General features: G+C 55.9%; 1 pseudogene; it reads right to left on the bottom strand.

Annotated features, from left to right (window-relative positions):
* Positions 1–8,526: 8,526 nt before the first annotated feature.
* Positions 8,527–8,614, bottom strand: LOC147104933 (small nucleolar RNA U3; annotated as a pseudogene).
* Between the last annotated feature and the right edge of the window lie 246 nt (positions 8,615–8,860).

Below are 8,860 nucleotides of genomic sequence, written 5' to 3'. Positions count from 1 at the left end.
GCTCTGGGTCTGTTGCGGGGGGTGGGGGGGCTCTGGGTCTGTTGCGGGGGGTGGGGGGGGGGGCTCTGGGTCTGTTGCGGGGGGGGGGGGCTCTGGGTCTGTTGCGGGGGGGGGGGGGCTCTGGGTCTGTTTGCGGGGGTGGGGGGGCTCTGGGTCTGTTGCGGGGGTGGGGGGGGGCTCTGGGTCTGTTGCGCGGGGGTGGGGGGCTCTGGGTCTGTTGCGGGGGTGGGGGGGGCTCTGGGTCTGTTGCGGGGGTGGGGGGGGCTCTGGGTCTGTTGCGGGGGTGGGGGGGCTCTGGGTCTGTTGCGGGGGTGGGGGGGCTCTGGGTCTGTTGCGGGGGTGGGGGGGCTCTGGGTCTGTTGCGGGGGTGGGGGGGCTCTGGGTCTGTTGCGGGGGTGGGGGGGCTCTGGTCTGTTGCGGGGGTGGGGGGGCTCTGGGTCTGTTGCGGGGGTGGGGGGGCTCTGGGTCTGTTGCGGGGGTGGGGGGGCTCTGGGTCTGTTGCGGGGTGGGGGGGCTCTGGTCTGTTGCGGGGTGGGGGGGCTCTGGGTCTGTTGCGGGGGTGGGGGGCTCTGGGTCTGTTGCGGGGGTGGGGGGGCTCTGGGTCTGTTGCGGGGGGGTGGGGGGGGGGCTCTGGGTCTGTTGCGGGGGTGGGGGGGCTCTGGGTCTGTTGCGGGGGGTGGGGGGGCTCTGGGTCTGTTGCGGGGGGTGGGGGGGCTCTGGGTCTGTTGCGGGGGTGGGGGGGCTCTGGGTCTGTTGCGGGGGTGGGGGGGCTCTGGGTCTGTTGCGGGGGTGGGGGGGCTCTGGGTCTGTTGCGGGGGTGGGGGGGCTCTGGGTCTGTTGCGGGGGTGGGGGGGCTCTGGGTCTGTTGCGGGGGGTGGGGGGGCTCTGGGTCTGTTGCGGGGGTGGGGGGGCTCTGGGTCTGTTGCGGGGGTGGGGGGGCTCTGGGTCTGTTGCGGGGGTGGGGGGGCTCTGGGTCTGTTGTGGGGGTGGGGGGGGCTCTGGGTCTGTTGTGGGGGTGGGGGGGGGCTCTGGGATCTGTTGCGGGGGTGGGGGGCTCTGGGTCTGTTGTGGGGGGTGGGGGCGCTCTGGGTCTGTTGTGGGGGTGGGGGGGGGCTCTGGGTCTGTTGTGGGGGTGGGGGGGGGCTCTGGATCTGTTGCGGGGGTGGGGGGGCTCTGTGTCTGTTGGGGGGGGCCTCTGGGTCTGTTGTGGGGGGGGCTCTGGGTCTGTGTGTCGGGGGGGCTCTGGTACTGTTGTGGGGCTCTGGGTCTGTTGGGGTGGGGGGCTGCGCTCTGGGTCTGTTGGGGTGGGCTCTGGGTCTGTTGTGGGGTGGGGGGGCTCTGGGTCTGTTGTGGGGGTCCGGGGTCTCTGGGTCTGTTGTGGGGGTGGGGGGGGGGCTCTGGGTCTGTTGTGGGGGGGGGCTCTGGGTCTGTTGGGGTGGGGGGGGTGCTCTGGGTCTGTTGTGGGGTGGGGGGGGCTCTGGGTCTGTTGGAGTGGGGGCTCTGGGTCTGTTGTGGGGTTGGGGGGCTCTGGGTCTGTTGTGGGGCCGGGGGGGGGCTCTGGGTCTGTTGTGGGGGTGGGGGACTCTGGTCTGTTGGGGTGGGGGGGCTCTGGGTCTGTTGTGGGGGTCGGGGGTGGGGCTCTGGGTCTGTTGTGGGGGGGGGGGCTCCTGGGTGTGTTGTGGGGGGACTCTGGGTCTGTTTGGGGGGTGGGGGGGCTCTGGGTCTGTTGTGGGGTGGGGGGGCTCTGGGTCTGTTGTGGGGGTGGGGGGGCTCTGGGTCTGTTGTGGGGGTGGGGGGGCTCTGGGTCTGTTGTGGGGGTGGGGGGGCTCTGGGTCTGTTGGGGGGGTGGGGGGGCTCTGGGTATGTTGTGGGGGTGGGGGGGCTCTGGGTCTGTTGTGGGGGGCTCTGGGTCTGTTGGGGGGGGCTCTGGGTCGGTGTGTCGGGGGGGCTCTGGGTCTGTTGTGGCGGGGGACTGTGGGGGTGGGGGGTGTGCTCTGGGTCTGTTTGGGTGGGGGGTGCTCTGGGTCTGTTGTGGGGGGGGGCTCTGGGTCTGTTGTGGCGGGGGGCTGTGGGGGTGGGGTGGGCTGTGGGTCTGTTTGGGTGGGGGGTGCTCTGGGTCTGTTGTGGGGGGGCTCTGGGTCTGTTGTGGCGGGGGCTGTGGGGGTGGGGTGGGCTGTGGTCTGTTTGGGTGGGGGTGCTCTGGGTCTGTGTGTCGGGGGGGCTCTGGGTCTGTTGGGGGGGGCTCTGGGTCTGTTGTGGCGGGGGGGGCTCTGGGTCTGTTGGGGGGGGGGCTCTGGGTCTGTTGTGGCGGGGGGCTGTGGGGGTCGGGTGGACTGTGGGTCTGTTGGGGTGGGGGGTGTGCTCTGGGTCTGTTTGGGTGGGGGGGTGCTCTGGGTCTGTTGTGGGGGGGGGCTCTGGGTCTGTTGTGGCGGGGGCTGTGGGGGTGGGGTGGGCTGTGGGTCTGTTGGGGTGGGGGGGCTCTGGGTCTGTTGTGGCGGGGGGCTCTGGGTCTGTTGTGGGGGTGGGGGGAGCTCTGGGTCTGTTGTGGGGGGGGCTCTGGGTCTGTTGGGTGGGGGTGCTCTGGGTCTGTTGTGGGGGTGGGGGGGCTCTGGGTCTGTTGTGGGGGTGGGGGGGGGCTCTGGGTCTGTTGTGGGGGGGCTCTGGTCTGTTGTGGGGGTGGGGGGGGCTCTGGTCTGTTGTGGGGGTGGGGGTGCTCTGGGTCTGTTGGGGGCTCGGTGTGTTGTGGGGGGGCTCTGGGTCTGTTGTGGGGGTGGGGGTGCTCTGGGTCTGTTGGGGGCTCGGTGTGTTGTGGGGGGGGGCTCTGGGTCTGTTGTGGGGGTGGGGGGGTGCTCTGGGTCTGTGTGGGGTTGGGGGGGCTCTGGGTCTGTTGGGGTGGGGGGGCTCTGGGTCTGTTGTGGGGGGGTGCTCTGGGTCTGTTGTGGGGTGGGGGGGGGCTCTGGGTCTGTTGTCGGGGGGGGAGCTCTGGGTCTGTTGTGGCGGGTGGCTCTGGGTCTGTTGTGGGGGTGGGGGGGGCTCTGGGTCTGTTGTCGGGGGGGGGAGCTCTGGGTCTGTTGTGGCGGGTGGCTCTGGGTCTGTTGTGGGGGTGGGGCTCTGGGTCTGTTGTGGGGGAGGGGGGGCTCTGGGCCTGTTGGCCGGGGGGCGCTCTGGGTCTGTGTGTCGGGGGTGTTTCTACGCTTCCAAGTTTCATGTCTCTTGCAAATTTTGAAATTGTGTCCTGTACCGCAGAAGTCCAGTTAGCTTTTCATCATTTAGAAAGTACGCTGATCTATCCTTTTTAGGTCCGAAGTGGATAACCTCACACTTGCCTACATTGAGCAAAACTGTGGCAAATGAATTTCATTCACTTAATCTCTTACTGGCTGGAATTTGCAATCTGGATGGCGCGAACTAGCAGCGTCGACGTCATTCCGCCTTTGAAACTGACCCGCAACTTTGGGATTTGGCGCACGTGCAGGCACATGCGGAAATCCTAAAGTTACGGTCAGTCATTGACCGCTCCGAAACAGGCTGCGCTGTCCCTACCCCCCTCCCCCCCCCAGAAATCAATACAATCTGCATAATCAGCTAAATCATTGAAACCGACACAAACTTCGGCTCTTCCGCAGTAATTACTGTTAAATTCCCCACTAAAAGTTTGACCCAAAGGGATTACGTGTAACTGGGGTTTCTGATAGCGTTATAACTGTTAAATAAATGTTAAGGTCCAGGAAAACTAATTTAATTTTGTGCAGTGTGACATTTGTCCATTTTAATAAAAAATTAACATTTTTAAGAAACTTTTCAAAAAAAAATTAATTTTTTAAAAAGTTTGTCCATCTTTATTTCAGATATGCTTTTTCCCCATGAGAGCCCCAATCTTTCTTTTGCTCTCTCTAACTATTTGAAAAAGTTAAAATTTTAAGAGCTTACTCGCTTCCTTGTTCGCTGTCTGAAAATTCTGCCTTTTTATTGGCTGCATCGACAGCCTGTTGATGTTCGCACAAGGGGAGATCCACTGCAGTTCGTTGATTTGAATTGAAGGTTGGAAAAGTTATCGACACAGGGATGGGGAGATCCTTGTGCAAAGCTTACTTCGGGGCCAGCGGCGAAGGCCTTTGCTTCGCTGCTGACTGCAAGTTCCGGGCCAATATCTCTTAGTAAATTTATGCTACCCTCTGCATTACAACAATGACTACACTTCAAAAAGTACTTCATTGACTAAAACGCTTTGGGATATCCTGAGGTTGTGAAAGGCGCTACATAAATGAAAGTCTTTCTTTCTTGCACTGCTTCCATTGCCGCCTATCTTTGTGTCATCGACAAACTTGGCTATGTGGCTCGCTATCCCATCATCTAAGTTGTTAATAAATAAGGTGAATAGTTGAAGCCTGTGTTCCCTGTATTTTTATTTAGCACTGGGTGGCCATTCAAAATACCGCACATGCGTGGTTTTTACATTGAAACGCCGGCTACGTGGGTTCCCTGGATCAGGCCGCGCACCTTACGGGGAACACTGGTTGAAGCCCCAGTACAGAGCCCTGTGGGACGCCAGTAGTCACATCCTGCCAATTGGAGTACCTGCCCATTATCCCTACTTTGTCTCCTGCTGGGTACAGAAATCAGAAAATAGTATGGTAGTTAATCGGATAACTTGTCCTGTGTTCAGTAAGTGCCTGTGGTGTTTTTTAAACTTCTCTTAATCCCAGGTTATTACTTTGCGTTTTGTGCACCAAAATAGCCATCTGATGACGTGGAAGTGGGGAGATGCCTAACCTCACCCCAACAAGGGACTTCCCTGTGCTGAAATTTTTCAGTTCTAGCAGTGACTCCAACTGAAACTGTGCCGGTTGTTTGCTGAAATAGTTGCAAACTCCACCAGGAGCCGCTGGGTCTTGGACTGCATCCTGAGGTTTCCTCGGCCTCCGCCCGCCCAAACCAAAACCAATGATGTGGAGGGGGCAGGGACTCCCTACGCTGGGTGTTCTCAGAGGCTGGTATGGCGAGATGGAAGAGACATACGAGTTCAGGATCTGTGGGAGTGTGACCAACCTTGGGGCTCCGGGACTGGGTTGTGGCCTGCGCGCCCCCCCCCCCCCCCCCCCCCCAAATAAAGCTATTTGTTTTTCCAATTGCTTTTTTTGGCCCCCTTTCAACCACATTGATTTGTCTTTCCAAGGGTGCGGGGCGAGGTGCAATCTTAATCCTCACCCCCAGATAACAGCAGGCACAGGGCTTTCCAGTCTGCAGGGGTGACGGGCGTCTCAGTTGCGCCCCTAGTGGCATAGGCACATGCCATGCATATTTAAATAATGTGCCCTCCCACTGACCCTGCACACTAGGTCAAGGCAGGAGACCTCAGGTGAGTGCAATCTTGGTGTAAGTGCTGGCACTGCGGGGCCCATCGCTGGTTTGCTCTCAGCAACAACTCTGAAGTCAGCGGCCACCTGACACAGGTTGTGCTGTCAGTGGCAGGATCTTCAGTGGAAAGTGCTGCTTTTGGCCCATGTCTCCAGAAACACTGCCTCCAAAGGCAGACACTCAAATGCAAAGTGGCTTATTATCAGAGGTGACCTTGTTTTATTTAAGCTCTGCAGACTCAATACTCTGGTGCTCTTTCCTGCCCCCTGCAGACCACCCAAGCAGTTTCGGCCTTTCCAAGAGATTGGAGAAATGCCAGCACCAACAATGTAATTCATACTTGCCCCATGGTATGATTCGAGCAGTCTCTGTATTACTGGGAGCAGCAGCTGTATCACTGCACTGCTGCAAGAAGCCATTCCTGAACTGAAATCCACCATGAATCTCACTGTCGTTCAGTTTACAGCATGAACACAAGAATAATGAAAGAAAGAAGGAGGAAAATGAACTTGCATTTATACAGTGCCTTTCACAACCTCAGGAGGTCCCAAAGTGTGTTACAGCCAATGTAATACTTTTCAAGTGTGGTAACTGATGCACTGTAGGAAAATGTAGGCTGTGGTAATGAATAAAGTTCAGTTCCATACCTTTATCATGTTGTTTGCAGTATGATGCATGATTAGGTTATATGTGTTATTTTGCAAAATTCTCATTTTACACTAAAATAGTTTTTTGATGGTGTGAGAAATGCTGTCTGAAGATTATTCTAACCCCAATCTAAAAAGAATTTAAGAAGTACAGGCTGATCATAGGGAAATGGATAGGAGTGTTGAATATTTCTGATTTTTTTTGAATTCCACTGGCCTGCTTAGTTTCTTTTGAGGTATTAGCACTGGATTTCAGGTCGTACCTTGCTAAAAGGTGAAGGCACTCGAATTCACAATTGGAAGACACGTCGGCTTTTATTCCCTTTGGGCAGAACAGTATCACCTGACAGGCTCCATTAAATCTCCCTAAAAGGGGCCCTTAGGGAGGTTTTAAACTATCGACAAAAAGGCACACACTTTCTTTTATCTGTTTATTTTATTTCTTAAGATTATTCTTAAAGTCTTGAAATTGTGAGCATATTTAGTTTGTTTAATTGTTAGGGTCGGGCTTTTAACAGATCCCAGCAGACTCGCACAGCTGTGTGTGAGATCCCACCACATTCAGGCAGACCCTGGGAGAACCTACCCGGACGCTGCTCCGTGCTTGGTACAATATCCTCCTGAGGGTTGTAGAGGGTGAGACATCGGTCTTGTTGCTGCCCGTGTACAGGCTCAATGATGGGATGGGCAGCCACAATCCTGGACAGGCTGTTTACCTTGTGATTTTGCCACAGTGAACAGTAACCCAATTTCCTTGTTGTGTAAGAATATTACTGAAACGTGGCTGCAACTGAAGAAAATGACAGGTGTGTTTTGGAGTGGCAGCTTCTCTCTTTGTTACACAGAGATCGAATAACTGTTGGTGTTAAGTATCGCAAGAACTGATGGTGCTTTAAAGGCCAGTAATCACAGGTTTAACTGTGTCTGGTGGAGGGACGGTTCTGTTCACTCACTAAAACTGGAGTCAAAAACCACTTAAAGTAAGTAATAACTTTATCAATCCTGCCCCGGCCGGCGGGGACAGGGCCAGTGTGTGCCCCCACCGGGGGGGGGGGGGGGGGGCAGGGCCCGTGTGTGCCCCCGCCGGTGTGGGCAGGGCCCGTGTGTGCCCCCGCCGGTGTGGGCAGGGCCCGTGTGTGCCCCCGCCGGTGTGGGCAGGGCCCGTGTGTGCCCCCGCCAGCGGGGGCAGGGCCCGTGTGTGCCCCCCGCCGGCGGGGGCAGGGCCCGTGTGTGCCCCCCGCCGGCGGGGGCAGGGCCCGTGTGTGCCCCCCGCCGGCGGGGGCAGGGCCCGTGTGTGCCCCCCGCCGGCGTGGGCAGGGCCCGTGTGTGCCCCCCGCCGGCGTGGGCAGGGCCCGTGTGTGCCCCCCGCCGGCGTGGGCAGGGCCCGTGTGTGCCCCCCGCCGGCGTGGGCAGGGCCCGTGTGTGCCCCCGCCGGCGTGGGCAGGGCCCGTGTGTGCCCCCCGCCGGCGCAGCATCTGTTCCTCTGCTCATCACTTCTGCCAATTCCAAAGAGCACTAATAGTGCGACTAATCACTTCCATCTGTATTTTTTTTAAAGTAGAAAATCATTTCTGAATACAAACTAAAGATCAAAGCTATTGCATTTATCTTAATGAAATATACAAATTGCATTAATTTTTCTAAAGTTCTAACTTTTATATCGAGTTTAATGAGGATAATATAAGTATCACATGGTGAGCTCAGGATGTGATGTGCTCTGGGGTTGGTGTATATATTAAAGGCTTACACCACCATATTCCAGCTGTTTTCCTGTATAATAAGGAAATTAATACCGACTTTGGACTACCTGACTTTTTGTAGCCATGGTTGACGGATGGCATGACCCGTTAGAGTCTGACTACGGACAATTACATCAGATCTGGGAGGGGACTCTCTTGTAACATGAAAGTAGCATCTGGGGCAGTGCGCTATAATTGAAAGTATTTCCTGTGTTACAAGTTTTGGGTCTGGCTTAGATATAATCTCAGGTACAGCAGTGCCAATCACTCCCATAAATGGTTCAAGTGACTTATGTTCAGGAGCATGCCTGTAATGCCCAATATCTAATGATATGATGCATAGTCCGGGGGAGGGTGTAAAAATAGGATCCCCTTGGGATCTGTACTGGATGTCGTTCATATCTTTCGCACTTGCTCTGATGTGTGCTTTCCAGTTTTTCTGAAGGTGGTCTGAAATACTTTATTAAGAAAGCCAGATATGAATAGTTAAGTTGCTTTGTTTTAGAGACGGCAAGTGAATGTACAGGGTAACAGATATCATTTTATCTTGCCTTGATTCAGCTAACTACAGAACCCTTAACAACAAGATTAATAATAAAAATATGCTACTCTGTCACTATTAGCAGGCGAGCTTAACTTTTTCCTGGTTGGCTTCTGATCCTGACTAGCCCTGGGCTTGAGATTGGCATGTTTCCCCTTGCTCGGCCAGGCTTGCTTCCCAGACCCAGCTGGGTGACTGTCTCTTTGTCCTTTTTTCTGGATTCCCAGCTAGTGAGAGGGTTGTCCCTCTGACTTCTTCTACATTCAGACACTTTCAAACACATTTCTCAAGTTACAAAGTATAGAAATGATTCCTAAAAATATAGTCTTAATGATTCACTAGTAGGCCTGTCAGTAAAACTTGCTACCTCTTCTCCCACCACCTGCCTCGGAAAGCGCACTTAAATAAAACACTTGCTTCTCAAAATGAATTGGGGCCATCCTGGCTTAATGGGCCTGGGATAAGACAATCTGCCCTCATTGTATCAGCTTATAACATTTCACAAACTGCCTTGTCTGGCTTTAGTCCACATTTTCAATGCCTGCAGCCTGTGTTTTTTTAAATACCTGTTTGTT

This window comes from Somniosus microcephalus, chromosome 19, assembly GCF_052327205.1.
Source record: "Somniosus microcephalus isolate GS21.2 chromosome 19, FLI_Smic_1.0, whole genome shotgun sequence".
Lineage (NCBI taxonomy): Eukaryota > Metazoa > Chordata > Chondrichthyes > Squaliformes > Somniosidae > Somniosus > Somniosus microcephalus.
The sequence above is the reverse complement of the archived record's forward strand: the minus strand, read 5'-3'. Positions and strand labels throughout refer to the sequence as shown.